General features: G+C 47.8%; 1 protein-coding gene across 1 annotated transcript in view; it reads right to left on the bottom strand.

Annotated features, from left to right (window-relative positions):
- Window positions 1-24,586, bottom strand: part of ZSWIM5 (zinc finger SWIM-type containing 5) — a 98,079-nt gene that overhangs the window by 50,406 nt on the left and 23,087 nt on the right. The window lies entirely within an intron of this gene.

A 24,586-nucleotide genomic window follows, 5' to 3' on the forward strand; every position in this document is an offset into this window, starting at 1 on the left:
ATGCTTCATTAATAATGCAGCTGAGAAGTCTCAGAGCTAGAAATATAAATAGCAAGTTCTGATGCAAGGGCTTTTTTTTTTTTGTTCTAGCAGTGCAGACTGAGATGGAAGGTCTCTCGCTGTGCCCCATTGCAGACAGAAGAGCCCTTTGCCGGCCGCACAAAAGCCTCTTTTCTGTCTTTGAGGGGTCCAAGTTCAGAGCACCCTTTCTGAAAGGAGCACACTGGAAGGCATTCCGAGGCTGGGAGGCACCCAGGAGGATGGGAAACCATCAAGCACCATCGCAGAGGTCAACGTGACAACGTTACAGAGACAGCGGCTTCCAGCCCCGCTGATCAATGACAGGAAAAGCATTAAAACGCCTCTTCGGTTAAGTCACAAATTCCAGTTCTATGATTAACGCTGCTCTTAGCCAGGGAGCAAAGCAAAGGCTCAAACATTGCAACCAGAAGGGACGTCTGAAGAAAAAGATCTTGTGTGTGTGAGACTATATATTCTGCAACGAGATGACCCCAGGCCTACCATGTTAATCTCCAGCTTTCCATTTTAAGGACTTAGCCAAAACAAGACAGAGGACTCTCTGAAAACCCAGCCCTACTCATGAATTCCAGCGGTGTTGAAATAGTAGGCTTAGGTTCTCCTTTTTCTTATAAATTCATCCTGCAGACAAAAAGCCAGACAATTAGGGATTTTAAGCATACTCAGTCCAGCCAGAGACTTGATCTTGCTGATCTAATCAAGTTCCTTGGAGCGATGGCCATTATTTGTACACAAGATGACTTTTATTGCTCTTTTTTTGTAAAGCTCTGTTTATCAGTCCCTACAAAGCCTGAATGGGTCAGACCCGGGGGTTAAATCTAAACGTAGAAGAAATTTCTCGGCTTTCTGGATGTAACATTTGTTGGTAAATATCTTCCTCTTAATGGCATTTGGAGGATTTAAATAAAAAGGAAGTGTTAGATCAAATCCCAGATAAACAGGTTTTGGCCAAAATTTAAATATTGCAAGCAAGGATGTTTCAGCCACTTTTTCTTGGAATAAACTGCCAAATCTGTTTTGTTCCAGATTCTACTACCACGTCCACATCTTAATTTTATCTAAGCAACCCTCCTCTAACCCCATCTCTGACAACTCACAAATCTCTTTCTGCATTATTAATGGCATCTTTCTACAGCAAATGGCTCTTCCAACCAGTCAGAGGCTTCTTTCAGAGGTTTTTAAAGCGGTTTAGCAGTGGGCTTAGAGAACAAGGCTGCTCTACAAGTCCAACTCAAAAACTTTTAGTGCAACTTCAGGTCCTGTGCTTTGGAAATGGCTCCTGGGCACATACAAGAACTCCTGATCGGAACAAAAAGGCAGGCTAGAGGTTTTATTTCCAAGGGATCACAAACAGTCACACCTGGAAACACTATTTTTTTTTTACCCCAAATCCTCTTCCAAATCCCATTTAGCACTTGTAGGATGGTGACAAGAAACTTTTAACAGGGCGCTTGCCAAAGGTAAGTAACTCAGTTTTTGTACTCGTTAAGAGCAGGTCAGCAACACCTCCTGGGACAGCAGCAGCAAGATGGGATTTTGCAAAGGGATCTACATGGACACGACGTCTTTGTATCCCTCTGCTGATCATAGGCAGAGGGGCTCAGCATTCCCCATCCCGCCCCATGCCTCTGGCTGGAAGCGTCTTGTCTGAGACAAACCCATCATTGTGCAGGATGCTCTGCAGCGCCAGCCCGGCGGGACATCAAGGACATTGGAAACTGATTTCTCCCGCCAGCCTGAGCTCCTGCCTCCTGCCCCACTGATTAATGGTTCTCCGCCACAGTAGCTAATAGGATCCTCTTTGAAATCCAAATAACCAGCATTAGTGACCTCAGAGCCCTGCCTGCTAACTGGACATACTCCCTGCCTTTAATTCTCTCCCTCTTCTGTATCACATTCTCTGCCAGCGCTCACTTTCTCATCATTTTCTTTTCGAGCCCCTACACCCATTCTGCTGACTGCTCCCCACCTGCCACCCCAGCTACACCCTGCACGCAGACACGCAGCAGCATCACCCCAACCCAGCACATCCTCCTCCCGGTCCCCCACATCTGGGGAAGGGTTGAGGTCAGCTGCTGCAACCCCACAGCAAAATCTGTACCTGCGCAAAGTCCGGGCCAAGGAGTTACAGCAAACGCTCCCCTTGGCACGGGGAATTGCAATCAAGTGTATCCCAGGACTGACTCACAGCAGCCAACAATTTAAAGCTAAAATTCACTGGGCTCCCTTGCTGCTCCCACACCTAGCTCAGCAAAAGCATGTCTGTAAGGAACTAACATTTAGGCAACCAGCTCTGACTACAGTAAATCTCCTTCTTTCCTTTTTTTTTTTTTTTAATCCATAACCACCAGCTTTAAAGCTTTAAATCAATATCCCCTCTTGCGATCTGCATTCAGTGAGGAATTATTCACATTGAGAGCTTTAAAAATTAAGCTAAACCCTGCAGGGCCCAGGCCAAACTTAAATCACAGCAAAGCTTTAAACACTGGATCAGGGACACAGCATGAGCCATGTCCTGGTCTTAGATGCAAACTAAATGTAGAAAACAAAGCTGCCGTCACTGTGTTGAAAGGAAAAACCATAAACGGTCCATGCTGCGGCTTCTCCCAGGGACACAAGGGACAAGGGCTCTCCTTCCATGAGGAGAGGTCAGCCCACTCCAACCAAACTTCTCACAAAGGAAAGAAACTAATTGTCCCCACAAAGGAAAAGAGTCTTACTGTCACTGTTTCAGGTAGAAAATGGCATCTGACCCATTCACCCGTTTGTGATGCCGGCCAGAGACAGCTTCTTCAGAGGAGCGATGTGTGGCCAAAGGGGGCAATGCCATGTGCTCCCTCTGCGCTGGTACCCACATCCTCAGGAACAGCAGGTCCTCAGCATCACGCACCCACTGCTGCTCACTGCCAGTGACAGCTGGCCCCAGGCTGGGCAGAAAGTGCCAGACGCTGAGCTGAGAGACCACAACATCCCTGGACCTGCCAGTTTTAAGGAGCAATTGAAGAGGAGGTGGAGGAGGAAAACCCCACAATCTAAACCAGCTCTTGATTGTGCCCTAGAGGAGCACAAAAGCAGGAAAGGATGGATGAAAGAGCAAGGACTCTCGATCTCACTGGTAAGAGGAGTTCTGATCTTTAACTTGAGATGGGGTCTAACCTGTTCAGTGACAGGACCAGATATCACAGGGAAGACCTCCTGTTCACCCATCTCTCCTCCCACCACTGGGACATGGGGCTACAAGCACCTGTCTCTGTACAAAGACACCTCAACCCTAACCTGTCACCCACCTGATGCTGTGATGGTAGCAGAGGCGGAGAGTTGGGTACAACCAGCCCAGGAAACATCAGACGGATTTCCACCACCCCCATGACAGTGTCTAAGCGAACAATGACATCTTTTGCTCTTCCCTGCTTGAGGGGTAGCGTGAAGGAATTCATCCGGACTGTGTAGAGAGCATCCTTGATCCCACAGCCACCAGCCCAATATAAGACCCAGCAATGACTGGCAAGGTTCAAGGAGGTGGAACAAGGCTAAGAAATGAGTGCAAAGCAATTCAAATCGGGAGGCTCTCCTTGCCCCAAATGTCCTTGTTCTCCTGCCACACCTTGGCCTCTTATAGGGATAAAGTGCACAGGGGACCTCAAGGCTTCAAACTACCCCAACACAGAGGTTACGGACCGCATTCAACCCTCCAGGTGCCCACACACAGCCATTTCTCCAGCTCTCAGTCACAGGGGTGACTGCCCAGGCCTTAGTATTTGTAAAGTCCTTAGGAAATCCTTGGAGGGGAAGAGCAGAGTATTATTATGAAATAATGGCTTTTTATTCTGCTCCATCTGAAAGCAGCGGTTCTTTGTTTGGCCCTGCGCTGTCTAAGCCACGGGTTAAAACTTGACTGGCTGGGATGTAAGACGGCCATCCCCCTCGGTGGGGGAGAGGCAGACTTCTGAGGATCTGAAGAACAAGATGTCTTTCTAACCTGTTCGGACTCCAATAAGCAGCTTTAGATCTAACAATAGGGAGCTGAAAACCCAAATGCCCCAAAGCCTGGAGGCAATCAGGACTGTTTAAGCATCCAGGACTGACATTTCTAACACCACCTGAAATGTGTATTTTCCTCTCTCTTTCAAAGCCTTATTTTCCAATCAGATTATGTGTAGGATAAATACCCTTACACGGTGACAGCAGGCACTGCACAAGAAAATTGGGGATAATGGTAAATGCAAAGATTTACAGATACTTATCTCAGCATCTGCAAGAAGTATTAGCTTTGAATGCGGTGTTCAAATACAATGTCAATCACCAGAACCCAAAGAAACTGCAAACTTGCTTAGCTGAACTCAGTCCTAAAATAAATTAAATAAAATTAAATAAATGAAACAGAACTAGGTTTTCAGAGACCATCTCTTGAATGAGAAGTAACAGCCGCATGCACGAAATGCCCAGCTGGTCCAGGCTGACAAAGCACAAGAATGGATGAGCGACCAAGAGGAATGACCGTGCTGCACCAGGAGAGCTCTTGTCTGGAGCCAGAGGCACCCAACCATGAGGGACGCCATGGTCAGGCAGGCAACTCAACCACCACCTGCAGATACAACGGGCACAGGCACACCATGGCTGCCACAGAGTACATTGGTGCTGGTCAGCCGGGCTGGAGGAACAGCCACACAAGCACTCCAAGCTCACTGTAGTCATGAAGCAGCATCCACTTGCTCGAAACACTATCAGGCTGCAACCCCTGCCTTGGGGACCATGAAGCCTCGATGTTTTTTTGCTGTCACCGTTCCCTCCACACCTCCAACTCACGAAGGGGACTCCAAGCTCAGGCTGTTGCAACCACCCCTGACCAACATCACCCAAGACAACACACCTACACACAAATTTGCCAACCAGCAGCTGCTAAATGCACATGCAGGTCCAACAGATTCCCACATAAATAATACATGCAGTAAGGAGCCCCCTGCAAGGCGTTTGCCCTGACACTGACCTAAGAGGAAAGGATGTGCAATCAGGTCCTTAAACTTTAATGACTCACCTCGAAAAAGAATACAACAGTCATGAGCTTAAAAATGCACCAGCATTAGCGATTTCAATGGAGAGGAGAGGTGAAGGAGGAGGATGCCTCTTCAACAATCCAGATCTTCTTACCTCTCAGAGTCCAACACTGGCATCTCTGAAGATGTGGCTGGTCCTCCTTCAGCTGGCAAACTGTGCCATGAAAGCACAGGATCCACTCCGATCATCAGCTCCTTCCCCTGCACTTGCTTTTAGCACTGAGTGTCTTTCACACCCCCAAAGTCAGCTGGGCATGCAACCGATCCTCCAGATAAACATCCTGACATCTAACAGCGAGACTCGGGCTAGAGCCATAGATCATCATCGGAAAAAGCAAAGCTGTGATCTGAAATCTTATCTGGTTGCTACAGAAATGCAGCGGAGAAGGTCAGCTTTCCATCATTCAGCAAAGAGATTCAGCGCCAGCACATAAAGCAACACTAAAAAATATCACTGTTGAGTTAAGACAACTTTGGGGTTTCTGCTCTGCAGCCAAATATCACTCAGCGGCCATTAAACAGATTTTTTAGCCATCAGTGGAACATTAGAAATTCCATGAATTTGAAGTTTATTATTTCCACGATACAGTTTATACTTTTTTTCAGGATTTATACTCCTTGGCTTCACTCTTTCAGCTATAAATAAAACCATTTGCTAAGTTGGCTGATACACCGCAGCCCATGACTGGCACATTTATGCAAGTTGGCTGAAAAACAAGACAGTTCAAGGAATCGCCAGAAACACTAAATCCAGTTATTTCAAATCCATTTTGAAACATCTAATAAATCTGCAGGGATCACTTGATATACAGAACTGGCTAAACTCAAGTAGCCGTGCTTCTCCGCAGCATCTCTGGTGTTTAGAGTGGTTGATGTATATTTTACAGCTTTCAATCTCAAGTCTTTCACAGTCCATCACAAAATATTCACATCTTTGGATGGTCTTCAGAAAGGAAACTAGGTGAAAGAAACAGCAAAATAGATCTCGCAGAACAGTCTTCTGGGACTCCCTGTGCCTTCCCACCAGAAGCTGGAAATGGAAAGGAGACCCACAGCTAGGGCTTCCCATCTTGGTGGGACGCACCTGGTAGGAATAGGATGGGGCATGCAAGGTTTTTGCACCCTAGGCATCCCAAGCAAGAGGATATCCCATGTATCGCTCAAGAGACTAGTCTCCGCTCCCCTAGACCCCCTAGAAAACACTTTCCCTGAGAGAGAGGATATAGTGGCTTCTTAAGAGAGCCTAATGTTCCCTTTCATCAGCTTTACCCCAGGGCTTGTCCACACTGTCTCTTTCGTACACTCAAGACATGTTCTCATCACGTGTCATGAGTGTACAAGTGGCAGCAACGAGTGGCTAAAGGTGCCAGGAGGAGAAAAGCATTAAGTGGACCTGAGTGCTGCAGCTTTGATCTTCCTTGAAGTCAGTGTAAATACAGGCTCTTCTCAAGCAAAAGGCAGATCTGGAAGCTGCTGTGGTCCACCAACAAGCTCCAGAAAGATGGTAAGCCTGCACAGCTACTCCCTAGGTCAAAGGAAGCTGGAAAGCCTTAAGCTTCATACAGCTGGGCCAACGGCAAACGCTGCATTGGACTAAGTTTATGCAGCTTTTGGGGTAGATGGAAACGCTGAAATCCACCCAAGATTCAGAGCTCCCTGGTTAGTGAGAGGCAAGCAATGAAAGACCTGATCACAGGAGGAAAAAAAAATAAAAACATCCGACTCAACGTTTTTATCATAGCACTTGTAATCTGTGCCCTGGGAACTAGTCGGAAACAGAAAGTAACTCTAGCCTCAGGATACGTCAACAGATCTTACCCCAGCACACAAGGGACTGACGGCAGCTCTGCCTCTCCAGAAAGACGAGCAAGCCAGAGAGGAAGGCATGAAAGTCATCTCACTGGGAAAGGGTCGTGCAGGAAACCCTGAGCTAGAGGCAGGGGTTGAATATTCAACAGCAGCTTACTTTCTGAGCAAACCAAAACCCTTAAAGCTGCTCAGACAGGTGATGATCAGTACTGCAAAAGCAGCAGAGGTCCTCCAGGAACAAACTCAGGGTGTGTGGTGCCTTCAGCCATGAGAGAGCAACTGGAGCCCTGCGAAAACTGCAAAACCGAGCCTTGATTAGGGCAAGACAGATGAGAGAAAATAAATTAGAGGACTAATAGATCACAGTTATGGGCCAAGGCTTCCCTTCCTTCCTCCCCCACCTCCAGAAGGCCCTATGTCCAGGCAGCAGCTGATTTTCTCTTAGCCAGCGGTCAAAGCCATACTTCTGAGTTTTGGTTTGGGGCTCTCTAACCTCCAAAACTGACAGCTTGGGTACACTCCCTGCTAGCCACGCATTGGGTTTTCCTTACCTGAAAGCATCATTTTTCCTCAGAAGTCCCTCCTCTCCCTTTCTATCTTCCACACAGCAGCAACAGATAGCTGCCAGCCACCGTATTTAATCCATGGAAATGCCAATCATTTTGGAGTATACTTGATAAAACCAGTGGGATGTTTTCATTGCTCCACCCTGTCTTGTTAACAGCTGACGGGACTACAGCCCCCAGCAGCACACTGCCATGTAATTCCCTCCCCACTGCCCCCAACCCTCACAAGATAACGCCGCTGACCACCACCACAACGTGCAACACCCACGGCACAAGCCAATACCAGATACTTCTCCGCCTCTGCTCCTACCGCCGAGAGCCAAAAAAGCAATCATTCCCTGCTCCTCCCTGGTGCAACTGCTCAGAAATTGCTGAGTTCGACCTTACTTATCGCTGGATGTAGCGCAGTTCTGTTTTCTAATCCTCTGCATCTGCATTTTGTACAGCCCTTTTCCAATGGCCTTTTCCTCTTCAGATCTACTTTACAGTTTATCGCCCTGCTCAAGCAAGATGACGCATATTTAAACTTTCCACTCAAAAGAAGCACTGAGGGATGAAACCATTTAAAACCCAAGAAGCTGCCTTGGAAAATGGTCTCCACAGAAAACAGCCAGCAGGAGTTTTTTAAAGTCATAAACATAATGAGACAAGGAGTTACCTTTTCTGTTGGAAAGATTCCTTGTTCCTGGTATTGTAACAAAACACCAAACCATTTGAGAGCTTTTCTTCTTAGCTTTGCTCAAAAACTAGGACGATGACAAACAAGTGCTAATCTTACAGTAAAAAAAAAAAAAACCAAAACCCTGAACATTTCTGTTTTCCTACATGCAGAGCAGAAAAAGGTTTCCCAGCACAGACCTAATGAACAGCCTCTTCTCCTCTACTCCAACTCAAGAAGTCCTTGTACGTCTCCAATTTAGACAGCCCTAGAGCAATCGAGATCCTCCAGGCCCAGGCTGAAGTTTCCTCACCAATGCATCCTGGCAGCCAAAAAGGACTTATTATAGTCTGTAGAAACTCAAATACATTTCAGAAGTTTTAAGGTCCCTGGATCCAAACGAGAAGAAAACCAGCCCAGTCTGGGACTTTCCACCAAAGTTATTTTTGGTGGAAAAGCCCAAGAGGAGGCAGGCAATACACACACTAAAGAGAATAAGATCTAATAACAGAGATGCTGCTGCCGTCTGGCTGCCAATGGGGTTGACCTTTACATCCTCCCCCCCACAAGAACCTCAGCTTCACACCCACCCGTGGGTCCCTGAGGACCCCCATCACACAGGGGAGAGCATTGGCTCCAATTCACCTGGGCTTTGGGGTCTGCAGGATCTGGCCAGCATGCACGTGCCAATCCAAGCAACAAGGACAACAACAACAGACAGGGAAGCATTTTGCCCCACGTCTTAGGGCCATCAGCCTGCTCCTCCTCTTTGCCCCAAGTGCTGCAGGGAACCTCTGAGCACAGCCCCTAGTGCCTCGAAGCTCAATGAAGGGGGCTGCCCTTGGGGGTTTGGGATGTGTTTCAAAGACAAAATGTTGCCAGAACAGGAAAACCCTACATAAAGAGCAAACAACCAGCTCTACTGCTCTACATCAGGCCCGCAGGAAGCCGACGATGCCTCCGAGCACCCAGGGGACAGGGCCCCCCAGCAAGGGTGCTAAGCTAGGAACCACACGGCCCAGCAACCCCGAAGAGTACACACTGCCTCGCACATCAGAGCCTTGAAGGATTATTTGTATAGGAGGCTGTGTTGAATTAGGGCAGCCAGAGGTAGTGTTGTAGCTCTGATGAGGAGCGCACATGCCTCCGCTCACGGTGGAGACAACCTGACCAACCCTGCCATTAACAGCACTAGGCTGGGGAAAAACCACTGCACCGGTAAGGCAGTATCTTCCATGGGAAGGTTTGGGCAGGACAGACAGAAGAAAGCAAATTAAGTTTTACTTGGCCCAGCAGCATGCAGTGGGACCTGAGATGACGTCCCAGTCCAACACACAACCACTGCTAGGAGCAGAACCCAACACCTTACTCTACCAGGCCTGGTCTTGTAGAGTCAACACTACTGGACCAAACCTCTGTGGCCTCAGCTGAGCCCTGGGAAAACGTTGACTAAACCGGAGGAATATCTGTCAGCCCTTTGCACTTGGTTTATCATCTGGAGAAGGCAGGACCCTCCACAGCGCAGGCAGATGCTACAGTTGCTCCAATTCCAGAAGGAAACTTGTGCCACTACATGTGCAACCACTTTTACACACCCTGCGCCAGTGATGTTCCCACATTCAACAAAAACCCAAACCTTCCCTTTGGTTAGGTTAAGCTAGCTGTTGTTACTGTAAGGTTCAAGCTAGACTCCATGACTACCTGTGTAACCATAAAAGCGCACGCTGGCACAACCAGCCTCCTCAGATCTTAATTTATTTTTTTTTTTATCTAAGGAGAAAAAATAATGAAAGATAAGCTCTAAAAACAACAAAAAAATATTTCCTGCTCTCACCTGGATTTTGCACGCAGATGTACAGTATCGCCAGCACCCAGGCTGATGGAGAACCTGCTCACACCAGCAGCAGAAAAACGGTCCCAACCCCCACCAGCCATCACATCTCCTTCCCTCAACAACCCCAGCGCAGCACCACAATTTATTACAGATGGCTTCGTCAACGATAACAAAACATGACACCCAGTCACCCCGATTTCACTTGCAGTCCAGCTGTCCTGGAGAAGGGACAAGCCATTCCACTGCCGGGCTAAGATGCAATCAAATATTTAAATGAACATTTCTTCTCCAGGTCAGCTTCGCCTTCCTCCTGCCGGCGGCTACCAAGTGGCAGAGCGATCTCCTTGCATTACCGTGACAACCCGAGGATGGGTTACAGCCATCACCAGGCTGCTGAATGCGGAGTTTGGGTACTTGACATGCTACAATAGGATACGTTTGCCTTTTTTCGGAAACGAGAGGCCGACATTGTGAAGCTGTTAAAGCCAGACATCCAAGCGAGGCCATCACCACACAAGGGCTCAAAAGGCTTTGTCTGCCTTTCTAAGAGAAATTTTATAATATGCGAGGGTGAGCAGTCAGCAAAAGGCTTGGATCTCTCGACTTATAATCATCCCCGGTTTCCTCACAACGGCCCTGAATACATCTTTGATTGGTTATGTATGAGAGGAACCGTCCCCAGCGTGGTGCCAGACATGTGCAACGCAGACTTGGGTTGGACTCTCCAGCAAGGAAGAAGAATTCAATTCAGCAGCCACGCTCGAAGGGAAAATAATAATAATAATAATGTAAAAATGTGGCAATTATTTCATTCCAAGCGGTTTCAAGCTATTACTGGTTCAATAAGGGCTTGCCTGGAAATTAAAGGCTAGAGCACTTGCGGTCCCCCCCTGCAGACAAGGCGAAGAGCCAGTTCCCAGGCTACGGCTACGGCTTATCCCCCTAAAAGGGCATTTCCACTGGGTCCTCTGCTTCTCACCCCAAAGCCGAGGGCCACCCTGCCCGGGGGGGTAAACCCATCCCTCGCAGTGCCCAGCGGCCTCCAGCCTCCGCCTGGGACCAAGGAGGGGAGGGGGCCGCGGACCCGGCGTTCATCCACCTCATCCACCGCCCAAGTGGCTTTCCTGTTGTTCTGGGCGAACAAAAGCCGAGCGGCGCAGCAGGCCCCGAGAAGGGTGCCTTCCCTTTAATGAACACGATTTCAATCCCAGTGAATATTCATAAAATTAGCCCCGCTCTAATTTGTATAAAATGACAGCCCGCAAACCAGGGATGATTGAAGAGGACCAAAATCATTTTGTTTGATTACAATCTCCCCTCCCTCCTCTCCCCCTCCCCACCTTCATTATCTTTTATGTCTATTTAAACTCTGGACACTGCATATTCATCTCAATTCTCCCTCCATCTCTCCTTCTGTTTGTGGACTGCTGCTGCTTCCCCCCCCCCCCCCCCCCCCCCATCTCTCCTCCTTTCATTGTAATTTTCTTCTTGCTTCTGTTGTGCATTCAGGGATTTGAGGAGGTTTTCTGGGGGGTGGGGGTGGACTTCATTTTATATATAAAAAAAAAAGTGTGTTGTCTGGATAGAAAATTACATTTGCATGCTCGAGGGGCCTGAGGGCTTCTCTGTGGGCTTGGCAGAGATCCTACCTCAGGGGGGAGGGAGGTGGAAGATGCTGATTTGATTTCCTCCTCTTCCCACCCCTTCCCCCTTTCCTTTCCATATTATAAATGTCTGCCTGATTTTTCTTTTCTTTTTCTGCATGTGCAAACCACTTGAAGAACAATGGCACAGATTAGAGGCCTTCCTCAGGGCTGTTTATGAATGCAGTTGTGGAGTTCAGCAAAGCAGAAACATTACATACAGTAATTGGACATTTAATTACTAATGAAGCTAGCAACGGAGTATTTTTTTTTTCCAAGGGTCTGAAGCAATGTGACAGACCCTCCAACTGCAGGTTTAATTACGGTTGGAGATGGGCTTAATACCCATCTTATACTCTATTAGCCTCTCGAAAGCCCTTCTGCCTTTTATTTGTAATTTTTATGCCCCTGCGCCCTCCAAGGAGGGACACATCCCGATGCTCAAGCCACCGGACAGGATGATGCTTACCCTGCTGCTCTTGATGGTGACAAAGCTGAAGCCAGCCCTGGACAGGTTTCCTATGGAGCCAGCTCTCCTAGGAGAGACCTGTTTCGGGGGCTGAGAACATCCAGAACCAATCCCTCCTTGCACAATCACGTCCCAGTTTTGGTCCAACCTAGTTTCTGAACATGTCAGCATGTTTCAGTCCCTCTTTTTAAGAAGCCAAACACTCAGATCATTTATCCCCACTTGGAGAGATTTCTTTTCCTCCTAGTATTTAGCTTAAATTTTCTTTTTCTTCCTCCCTTTCATCAAGCCACAGCCTTCTCCAAAGTCCATGGGGCAACTGGAAATTAAGGCCTTTGTGGAAGTCCCCATGCTGCAGAGGAGCCAGGGCAGGCTTCAGGCACTGTGAAAGCAGTTTTGTCCCCCAGAAGTTTTGCCCCTCCTAGGTTTATAATGAGGCATTTATGCAACACCGGGCTGGTTTCAGGAGGGAGAAATGAGCAGCTCATGGGTCTGGGCAGGGGGGTGGGGGGGGCAGATTAGGCTAGGTCTATTGAGGTACACAAGGTTCCGATCCTACCACTGGCAGCACATCTCAGAGGACCCCAAACCAATGAGCCAGTCTGCACCGGACCAGAGCTTTCTCCTCTGTCTTGTCTCTGGCAGAGGCTGACAACCTCCAAGAAGACACAGTGAGAGCTTCTCCCCTGCTTCTGGCAAAAGAAGCTTCACGACTTCCTGAAAGTTGCATCTGGACCATCTGGTTTCATACCACTGTCTAACACTGAAACGTGGCTGGAACAGGGCTAACAAAGCAAGTTTGGAGCTTTTTGATCTCATTCTGCCTCACTGAGTTTCATTCATTGTTGCTCTCCAATTTCCTTCTTCAGGTGAAAGGAGACTAAGCGCCAGACAATCCCACCTCCTCATGCGGAGTGCTAAGCTCCAGGGAGCAGAACCTCCAGCTTCTGTTGATCAGAAAACCTTCTAATTGATTACAGATTAACATCGTGCAACGTAACTGTTGGATTTTAAGAGCACAGAGAGCACTTTTGTAAAATGTCATATGCATATTGGGATTCCTCTTTCCTGGATTTAATGACAAAGTGCAAATTTGGGGGAGAAAAGGCAGAATAACAGATGTGAAGAGGCAAGAAAATGTTCCTGAAGAATAAGTCAGCCATTTCTTCCCCCAAATTTCCCAGCACATCCCCCTACCTCTGCAAGACTAGATGCTCTCAAGGTTCACTCGTGCCAGTGTTCACGTGTGTTACAGAGCATATGACCAACACTCAGGAGCCGTCGATTCAACTGGCCTGGACAGTCCTTACACAGCAGGGCCATCTCCTCTGGTCTCAGGGTGCCAAGCCAGCAGGAAAGACTTATCTCTATGGGAATGCTGTGCCAACTTAGCTAAATCCACTGCAAAATGGAGCAGTCTATTTCCCACTCTCACAGCTGATGGCCAGGATTCATCTCCTAGCCACTGAGAGTCTATGCCACTGGACAAGGCTCTTCTACCATCAACTGCAGTAGTCACCTACGTAACCCCAAAAGACTGGGTTAGCATCACCTCCAGGCAGCATCGGTCTCTAAACTGAAAGACACACATAACTTTTAGATGGTAGACAGCAGGCAAGAGGAATCCCTCTCAAACAGCATTTGCTTGGGTAATAGATGCAATTTACCTTCCAAATGCAAGATTCAGCCAGGAAGTGCACCGGCAAGAGGCCCCGCTGTTCTGCCTCTGACTTGGATCCTAGACAATTCGCCCCTGGCTGTTTGCAGAAGCAGATACCATGCTCCTTGGACCAGGAACAAGAGCCTGCACTGAGCCTCTTTGTAAACTTTGCCCAGTTCCCCAGCTTTGACTGAACTAAAGACTTTTTTTTTTTTTGCATGGACACTGGAGGGAAGAGGGTCTCAGTGGATGCAGCAACCCAGTCCCCATTCACATTCCTCACACACGGAAGCCATCAAACAAGAACTATTTCCATGTCCCTTGAGATGATTTTCAGCCTGTCCTTCACACAGGTGATGCAGTTGATGGACTCAGTCCCTGCTTCACTAAGTCTTTTTAGAGCTTTTTCAAATCAGGCTAAACAATGGGGGACCATCACAAAGTGAGGCAGAGCAGGACACAGGAGGAGCCCTTTCCAAAAGGGCAAACAGCCCGTAGAAGCCTGCATGGACAGACAGCATCTTTGGCCAGATCCCGCTATCAGAAACTGGGTGCGGCCAAGCAGAGAGATCTTCTGGCCTATGCTCTGCCCTCTCCTCCTGCCAGCTCCCTCAGCATGTGGCAGCCACCCCACATTTCAAAGGAAAGCAAAATTTCATCCACGGCCTTCTCCAGGAAGACCTCAAGCACCAGCAGCAGCCGCTGCCCTCTGGGAGCTGACTGTTCAGTACTACAGAAACACTGGCGGCCAGAACCATCTCTTTTCCTGCATGCCAGGTAAACATGACCCATTGACTCATCTCAGCACTTCTCAGAAGCCTCGTGGCACCGAGAACATCTCCTCGCAGTCACCTGGACCCAAACCTCTGATCACACCCATCAACTTCTATCAACATCAGTGGTATTTCAAGCTATTTTAAAGCAATGGTGGTGAATGCAAACACAACCTAAATACAGATTATACGACAGAACATAACCCTGATGTGAGCTGCCTTTGACCAGCACAGCTCCATGCAGCCCCCACCACAAGAAATCATACTTTGCCCAAGTGACTTGCAACTGCTGCTGTCCATCTGACAGCCCTTAAATGGGGCCTACTTTACAGAAAAGTATGAACACCCTCCTGCTTAAGGCCTCTTCAAGATGTCCCAAGTCAAACATTCAACATTTAATTGCTTTTGAAGACCAAAGAGCCCCTCTCTGTTCTCCTCCCATGTGTTTATCTTCTGCAGAAGTCAGCTGCTGAGTTTGCAGGAGAAAGATCAAACAACAACAAAAAGAAGTTTTAAGTTGCAGACCCACTGCCATTAATCATATTTCCAACATCCTCCTTCCCTCACTGCCTTAAAAATGCTTATTTCCAGACCCTAGCTGGCCTGCTCCATACAAACACATGTACGTGTCCATCAGAGAAGCTGCTCCTATGGAAAAAACGTGCCAACAGGTATGAGAAACCAGATCCCTGCTGAACACAGCCACCGATGCCAGGCAAAGGCGTCAGCAGAAAAGCAGGATGACGTGGAGGATCAGTCCTGTCCAAAGTAGCTCCAAGGCTGGAAAGAAAAGCATGAGTCTCCTCCAGCCCTTGGGCCATGGGAAGCTCCAGCAGCTGGCTCCTCCAGTAGTGCCGATGGCCATTTAGGGTCTGAGTGCTGGAGTCTGAGCTCACTCTGCAAAATCTCACTGAGGTTTTGGGACGTTCACCTCTAGAGAGAAAAGGCAGCTGCATTTAGAAAGAGTTTCCCTCTTTGAGGGCAAACAGACCCTTCAAGCCACTTCAGAGAGAACACATCTGTCCAACAGTTGTCTTTTTTTTTCTAGCCGTCCCATGGTCCAAGAAATCTGTCACCCTCCCATGCACTGCCAGATGCCATGCCTAGACAGGGATGCCCCAAAACCTCTCCAGACTCTGCTGGCAGACCAGACTAGTACATCAAAACCCGTGCAGACCAGAGCAGACATCAGAAGGGAGCCTGATCTCCCCCAGCTCCCCTCTGCCACCCAAACTGGCCTCCAAGTCCCCATTTGCTTCTAGGGGTTTTCAAGCTGAAACTCATCTTCGCTCTCAGCTCAGGGGGTTCAGTGTGGGGTAAGACTGGAGTGGCAGCGAGACCACCCCAAGGCTCACACATAACAGAGGAGAGGGGAAAAGCAGAGCTCAGAAAGCCATGCCAAGGAGATTCAGTCTCCAGCAAGGCCAAGAACATCAAGCCAGCGCCACAGCATTGCTCAACATGAGCTGGATGGAGGCAGCGGGGCCCTGCCTGTTATTCACCGCCAGGCCTGGAGCCAGGACAGGGGTAAACAACCCAGCAGGCCCCCAGGATCAGCTCCTCATGGGGAACGTGGCACTCAGTCCTTGTCCCAAACCTCTTTGAACCCCAGTGAAACCTGGTCAGAATCGTCTGCCACTCGCTGAGAGCCCGCTGTCATGGTGGAGGAGCACACCGCTCTTGAGCTGGACTCTCTTTCAACATCTCTAACTTGCTACAGCTGCTCAGCTGCTAAAAGCCAGCAGAAGTTGATTTTGCAAAGAGCCCATCTATGTAAACTGCACCGTTCCTCCAACACAAATAGTACAATCCCAGCTTATAATTTCAGCAACTTGATGTTTTCTTGGCCAAGAGCAAGCCCAAGGAACTGGAGATGGAAACAGCTTTAGAAAGCCTGGCCAACTGCAGAACACAGTCTGAAAAGGTCCCAAAGGGGACGGCACTCACAGCCACATGGACAAACTAGCACCCCTTCACTGCAGCTCACACCCACACACTCCACAGACAGTGGGCAGGTGACAGCTTTGCACTGGGACACATGCTGCACCCTCTACCATGCTCCTATGTGCCTAGGGTTATCAAGGGAAATGTACTGCAAAGCTGGCGGAGAGACAACCCAAGTGCAAAAACCATTTCAGAGTCACAAATATCCCAAATCTAATCTTGCTCCTGGTAAATCCAGGTCCTGGAGTCTGGATTTTTAGGACAAAACATTATCCTTGCTATAATGCCTGGGAAAGACAGATGAGGAGAGTACATTGGTGTGGAGGGTCTACAGCCTAACATCTACCATCCTAGCACCTGTCCACTTCATCTCAGTCCCAAGTGGCCTGGACAGCTTACTGACTGCTGGTGGTGGTCCTGACCTCAGCTGGATGAAGCACAAGGAGCTGCACGCTCCATTTATAGAGAACTCGTATCACAGATGGCATCTCCTGAAGGAACCAAGGACCTGCACAACCTCAAAACCAGCAGCAAGGCTTCACCATGCTACTTGCACACTAGATGTAAAGTGGCCTTTAAACCCACGTAGTGTCCTACTAAAGTGATGTTTCTTCTTTGCGGCCTGCTGCAGAAAGCATCCTTTGAGCTAGCAAGATTTCAAAGCTCTCCACTCCTCACTGCAGCCAGAGATAAATACATTAGGATGCAAGGAATTAATAACTTAAGACAACAATTCTGAGTTTCATAGAAAATGTTCCTCCCAGCCCTCGCTCTGAAGAGGAGGATGGCTGTTAAACCTGTGCAAAACTTGCATTAATTCACCAACTGTTTCCATGGCAGAAACGGGAGATGCAGTGAAGTCGGTGACTTCATTTCCTGAGGACATCAGATCTTGCTCTGTACTAAAAATACGGGTTTGTATTTTAGGTCCGCAAAGGGATGCCAGGTTTTAAGCTTCCATGGAAATCTCTGGGAAGGTGCGTATGTGAGCAGGAATTAGGAGCAAGCCCTTTGATGGACCTGCAGGTTAGTCTTTCACCCTGCCATCAGTACCCACCATGATTTACTGCTTGGAGACAGCAAGACAGCAGTAGTTTGTCAGGAAAATCACCTCCTTGCTTCCTTCACCGCCCTTCAGAAAAATACAATGCCCACATTGGCGGCTCATGCTTTGATACTAAAAGCAAGGAGAAGTTAACTCAGCTCAGAGAGGAGATGGGCAGAAGTCTCAGAAGATAAATCTGCCACACATGCAAAATGACAGCAAGAGGTCAAGGAGACAACACTGATGTTAAACACAAGCAAGAAATCCAGAGCTTTATTTCCTGGGCAATCAGTAGTGAGACAGAGCAGCCATTTCACACACCTGAGCTGTCTTCAGCAGCCTGCTGACGCTCACTTCTCTCCTCTCCCAACTGCGTAACTTGTTTTCATAGTTAATTACAAAGACAGATCAACATCGACCTGCAGACATGAGGCAGCACCTGAACTATTTTTGGAACAAAAAGCACAGGACAGAAAGTGATCTCCTTTGATGGGTAGACAAGTTACCCAAAATAAATGATCTTTCATGCTTCTCCATAATTTCTTTCCCTTTTGTTTTCATTTAACATCTTTGATCATTTTAAAACAAGACGTACTCACAAATTCTCTCCTAATTAAATGTTCTAATTAAAATGCACCACACCCCATAAATTCACTCTGGTTTTAAACGCTGGGTTTTAATCTGGAGGGCAAATAACGGATCTCAAAACTGAAAGAAAAAGAAACCCACACAAAACACCCCACATTCAGCTGATTCAACAACGTTTTAAAAAAATAAATCTACCCCAAGACCTAGAGGGTAAACAGGAACATTCACCTCCACTTACATTACCAAGATGACACTGGCAGGTGACATCACCTCTTCCTGAGTCTGTACATCAGCTGGCATAATGGCAGTGTCTATCCTACACCAAATATTTACTCTGATTTCTACTTATGTAAATACCTGGAAGGCAAGGTGATGTGTACGGATCACTACGATCAATTTAACCAGTGTCCTACCTGCCTTGCCTAGCACTTCTCTAGTCTTGTACTGTAAATCCCCACACACTCGGATGATTTGGGTATCTACTTGAAGATCGAGCAGAGGGTACAATAAAGGAAAATTCTTCTTCAGCAAATCTGTAGTTTGACAAACTTCGGCCCTGAGCTTAAAAGCACAAGCTCTGACAAGAAAGCCCCTGCAGCCACCAAACACGAGCATGCCTGTTACTGGGTTAGAATGGCAGAATTATGGAACAGTTTGGGTTGGAAGGGACCTTTAAAGGTCATATAGTGGGCTGAATGTCCCACCTCCTCTATAACAGACTGGAAGGATGAGTTTAGCACTGTGTACTTTCCCTACTGGTTATTAACCAGGACACGTGACACAACCATACTGTATGCTAGACAGATGTGAAGTGTCAAACATGCAAGCTTAAGATTGAGTCTACTGTACATACAAAATGCTCAAAAAGAAGAATACAGAGACAGCCCACATCAAAATCTGGCCTTGGCCATACCTCCCAGTAAAGCATCTTTTGATGCAGAGCAGACTGGTGTCACCTTCTTCTTGCAGAAGCAAAAGGCCTCCAAGGTATAAAGGGGACTCTAAAGCAAAAATTTCATTTGGGAGAAGATGCCTCTACAGCTGATGCTATGAGGACAGGGTGCTGTACACCTTCACACTGCACAGCCTCGCTGGCACTGCCACCCACAGGCCAGATCCTGATGCCCCATCTCAAAACAAGGCCCCGCATGGTTTGTTTCAGTTATGTCAGGAGCCGTGGAGCAGCCAGATCAGCACCTCGCCAAAAGGCATCTTAGGCCCACGCTCAGATGAGTGGAACATGAACCTTGGAACAACAACTCTGTGAAAACACATTTCTCTCACTCGCAGTTAGGATACGCGCTTTCGTTTACTTTCCTGGAAAGAAAAAAAAAAAAAAAAAAAAAAGATCAAACAGGCCAATTTATGCCATATGAGCAGACTTGTGCATGTGTGACGACATCCCAATAGCGTGAAATGGCGTGGATCACTCCTCTATCCTCAAGTGGGATCCTTCCCCACTTGCCAGTATACCTTTATGTATTTCACAGAAGTTTAGCATCACATGCAGTCAAGGTTTCTCCCTCCAGTGGTTTTTTATTCCAGCATCTAATTGGCTTAAGGACTTGTCCTCACAGGGACAAAAATCACCAGGAAAGAAGACATTAGCTGACTATTGTAATACACGATCTACATCTTTGCAGAAGAGCACACTTTCTCACAGCACAAAACAGCTCAAAATTTGATTTTGTTTAGATAGGCTGTGGGAGAGGAGGGACAAAAAAAAATAAAATTATCTGCAACCAAGTCTTTTTTCCATGCCAAAAAGCGTTTCTTTTCCCCATCCCCAGAACATTATGGTCACCTAAACATTACCAAGGGCACTGATGGAGAGGTACGTACCTGGTGGCAAACAAGCACTAGTTATTTCTGCCTCCTAATACGAAAGTTGCCATGAATCTTGCACCAATTCAATGCTAAACCACAGCTTCACCAGCAGATGAAAACGGCTTTTGAGGGGAAAAAGCCTTACTTTAATCACAGATCTTCAAGACAGCAGTTACACTGCAAAAACGGAACACATTCCTGAAGCCCCACAGGAAAGTGGTTTTAGGTTTCAGGGAGATTAGACTGTATATTTTTAAAGTTCTGCAATATGAATTTGGTTTAGACAAAAAGAAGAAAGTGGGGGAGAAGTGTAATCTATAACACTTGTTCTTTCTGAGTTTGAAAGCCATTTATTATTTTGGAGACACTTCTGCAGCACAATTCCCAAACGACCAAGAGTGTGATTTTTCCAGCAGAATTAACCATTACAAGCAGAAAGTCAAACTCCTGGCATCCTGCGGAGAACTGGAACAACCTGATACTGGCATGCTTGGAAAGGAGGGGCTGATATCTTCCACTTCATTCCCACTACGGGCTTTGGCACCAGCATTGTCAAAGTGGCCGCCAGGACCCCCAACCTGACTTATAGAGGCTCTCCACAAACTGCCCTGGAGAACTCAGCTCATCCCAACATGGAGCCCTTGCTCTCTGCTACAGACCCAGGGAGGCAACATCCCACTGGCACAGATCACTACTTCTGGTCATCATGGGTCAAAATCAGTTGCATAGTCCATCAGCTAAAACAGGGCTGAAGTTCTCCTGCAGTCCCGAGATCTTACATCCAGATAACCCCTAAAAACAGAGACTTTGTCATCTTCTGAGCTTCTCCAACTTGAAGAACATGTTGGCCCAGGTAGCCACTACTTAGTTAAAGTACAGTGACTTCCAAAAAAGCCTTGCTGCATTTCACATGTGCTGAATACCTTCATCCTCTGTGCTCCTTCAGGCTATGTCCTTCCAATTTCACAACAGAACTATTCTCTGCACTACCCAGCTTGATCGGACAGCAAGGGAAGCTAAAGAGATGAGGGCACGTAGTCTTCAACCCTTTTCTGTTTGCAGGTCTCTACACGTTCTTCCAGTGGAGATGCAACCCCGCAGAATTAACATCAGCTTCCTGAAAACAGGCTGGGTTTTCTCAGCCCAACTGCTTTTGCAGATCCTTTAGGGTAACTCTCTCATCTGCCGGCCCACTGACCACAGCCACTGAGACAGGAGAAGAGTCACAAAGATGGGAAAGATGGAAAAGGCAGGTGAGGGGGAAAGAAATACGAATTTGGAAAAGATGATAAACTAAAAAAATACCCATGAATGAAGGAAGGATACTAAATCCCTGCCACAAGAGCATCACAAAAATATGTTTGCATTCCTCTGACACCTCCTGCCACTCAACAGCTGACAAGCCAAGCTAAAAGGTACTGCAGAAGGTTGATGTTGGAGGCATTTGCAATTTCTTGCTTTATAATACTCCTGCCAGGTGCAGGTTTTGTTTAAGTTAATGTGCCACAGCAGGGATGCACAATTATAGGCAAGTTCTCAAAAATAGCAAGAGACAAGCTTTTCACTTAGCAATTGTACAGACTCCCTTTCTTTCTCCAATGGCGCAGAACGTAACTCCAGAGCAAAACTCACCAATTAAGGATTGTGGGGAATGGCCTGCCTCTTGCATCCCATTTACTCACCTGATAGGGAAGAAAGCAGGTCAGACACAGACAGGGAGGCAATGCTCCATCTGTGTGAAGAAGTTTGTCCCAACAGCACAGACATCCCAACCCTGCAGGGCAGAGCCCACACCCCCAACTTTTTGGTGCCTGCAATTAATACTACACAGCTGAACATTAAATGCATATTAAGTCAGAAAGGAGTCCGGTTTCTACAGCATCCCTAGCCCAGATAACCCCCATGAACTTCAGCAGGGCACCCTCCCAGAGTAGCAGGGCATGAAGCTCCAGCGATCCCACCAACTCATCCTTCATCACGCTGCTTGCAGGAGATTCACAGGAGCAAACAGGCAAGTGCTAAGGAAAGCAAACGGCCAGGTTCTCCCACTCCCTGAGTCTCCTAAGATGCCAGGCAAGCAGGGACATCAAAACAGATCCTCTTGCAACACAAGGTCATGATTGCAAGAGGGGAGCTCAGCAGGGAACCTGAAAACCAATGCCAAAAGAAAGAGAGACAGAAGGACAAACATTCAGAGACCATTTCCAAACAGAATGAGTTATTCAAAGATATCCAGGAGGAGATTTGGGTTTTTTTAATTAAAAAAAAAAAGAGAAAGAGAAGGCTTCGGAAATGGGGTCAGTAAAAGCAGACAAGGACAGTTCTCTGAAGACTGAGCGCTCCCCTCCTCAAGCCTCCAGTGGGGCAGAGCACCTTCCCTCTGCCCGCACGCTGCAGCGGCAAGAAAAGGAGCAGGGATCCACATCAGCTGCTAACAGGCAGCTCACAGCCAGCTCTCCCAGGGAAGCAATCTCCAGGATACCCCCCCAGCACAGCAAGGACCTCTCCTGATGGACAAAATGGAGAAGGGCTTACTTATTTTAGCTGCTGTGAAATGTCTGGATGCCAGTGTTGTTTAGAGAAGGGATGTGTCTCAGCTGGCTAGTCTGCTACTCAGTTAGTAAGGGTGAAACATCAGCTCTGCTTGGCCTCTTATTAGGTTTGCTGCCCTGGCATCATCTAATTGTCACTTCAGTTTATGAGATGAAGGTTTGTGTTAAGATAAGACTGGATGAATTTTTGGCAGCGTGTCCAGAGCAGACAGGAGGCTCAGACCTAACAAAAACTAAATCAATCACCTTCCCTGCCTGAAGTGCCCTCCTGCCCACTGGCAGCAGCAGGTCTAGAGAAATGGGACAGAGCGCCAAGGATCCAAGCATGTGATCTGACCGGGAAGACCAAAAAAGCCTGCCCACTTTGGAATAAATGCAGTTACTTAAAGTGTCAGATGGACTCACACACTGAACTCTTTCCAAAGCAATAAAGGCTACGCGGGCACATTGCTCACCTGACCCTGGGGCCAGCACCACAGTGAATGGTGGTGGAAACATTCCTATCACACTCCAAGTCGCTGACTTCTACTGAAGATCACAGGAAGGGATCACAAAATGGAGCCGAGATGGGTTCCTGAAGCCTTATGGGTCGTTCAGACAGAAAAAGTCTTCCAAGATCAACTACCTTGAGTCAACTTAGTTGGGATTCATCTTGTCCTATTCTGAACTTAAGGAACAAACCCCTCTGTCCTAGCTCCTCATCCACCCTCACTCTCCTCTCCAGTCAGACCCATCCCCACCTCAAAGTGCCCACCTCCTTCCTCAAAGGGAACCAAGACAGGGACAATCTCCAACCAGGTCTCCCCTGGGACACACCGTGAACCCACCATGAACATCCCCATGCACCTCCCACCCATTCCCATCAGGTTGCCAATCTGCTCCCAACTGGCATGTTGTGGGGCTCCCCCAGCTCACCGCAACCCCACAGAGCAGCAAGAAGGCATCACCTACAGCTCCTGCCCCTAAGGAAATGTGCTGAACTGTTGCACTGGGTAAGGTCGCAACCAAGAGAAACATCCACCATCGCTGCATTTGGAAACAGCAAAGCCATCAGAGTTCAAATTTAGAAATGAAGCAAATCAGATTACTGCATATCTGTTTTTGCTCAAATTAGACTTTAAAAAAAAAAACCCAAACCTGTGACTGTACAGTGCCCTAACACCCCCACTCCATCCCAAACTTAGCAGGCATTTTTCTGTGCTACAAATTCCAAAGGCGGCTAATTAGCCAAGACTCAGCAAACTCAGGTTAAAAAAAGAATCCGCTCCAACTCCGTCAGGGAGGCAGATGGCAACGGCGCGTTTCAGACACTGCAGGCTGCATCAGCAGTTTCTCCAGCCGATGGTGTCTGAACAGGGGAGGACTGCAGATTGGAGGCAGCACGGCCGGCTGTCTGCCAACGGGCCACAAACAGGTGACTCATCTCCATGAAGAATTCCATCCCAGCTCACACCACGCAACCTGGAAAGACATCTGATTGATTTATTAACTTGCTAGAAGTCACCCACCATAGGATGGCCGTCACACCGCAGTCCCAGCCTCACACAGAGACACAAGCGCATCACAACCATAGCCTGGGTGTTTATTGAGGTTTCCACATCCCAGCATTTCACCCTGTGTTTCCACAGATCTGCTTCCTACCTCACTCCCTGGGATGCAGGAAAAAGACAGGGCTAGCACCAATGATGAGGGAATGAAAACGTGCCATGGGAAAACCTGTGCTGGATACAAGAAGCAGTGAGATGGGTGCCTATACAGCCCAGTCGACTCTTCAGAATAATCCCCAACGCCAGTAGGAACTCAGCCAGGTAGACACAATTTAATTAAAATTACATCAGCTCACAACGCAGGAGTTTGAGGTCCCTCTGGACACGGTGCCCAGTGGCTCAGATGTTGAGCAGAGACCAGCAGCGGTCAAACTTGCTCAGACTCCTTCCATCCATGCTCCTGCTTTTCCTCCCTCTTGGTTTTGAGCAGGTCTTCAGTCCAGAGACCCTCTCATGTGCTTTTCCCAACGCCCTGAGCTCTCAACACCATAAGCCATCATGCTACACTGGGAGCAGCACATCCTATTTGCAGTCTCCTGTCCCTCTCAACCCTTTCACTCCTTCAGGACCTCAAGGCA

This window comes from Chlamydotis macqueenii, chromosome 8 (assembly GCF_036417535.1).
Source record: "Chlamydotis macqueenii isolate bChlMac1 chromosome 8, bChlMac1.mat, whole genome shotgun sequence".
Lineage (NCBI taxonomy): Eukaryota > Metazoa > Chordata > Aves > Otidiformes > Otididae > Chlamydotis > Chlamydotis macqueenii.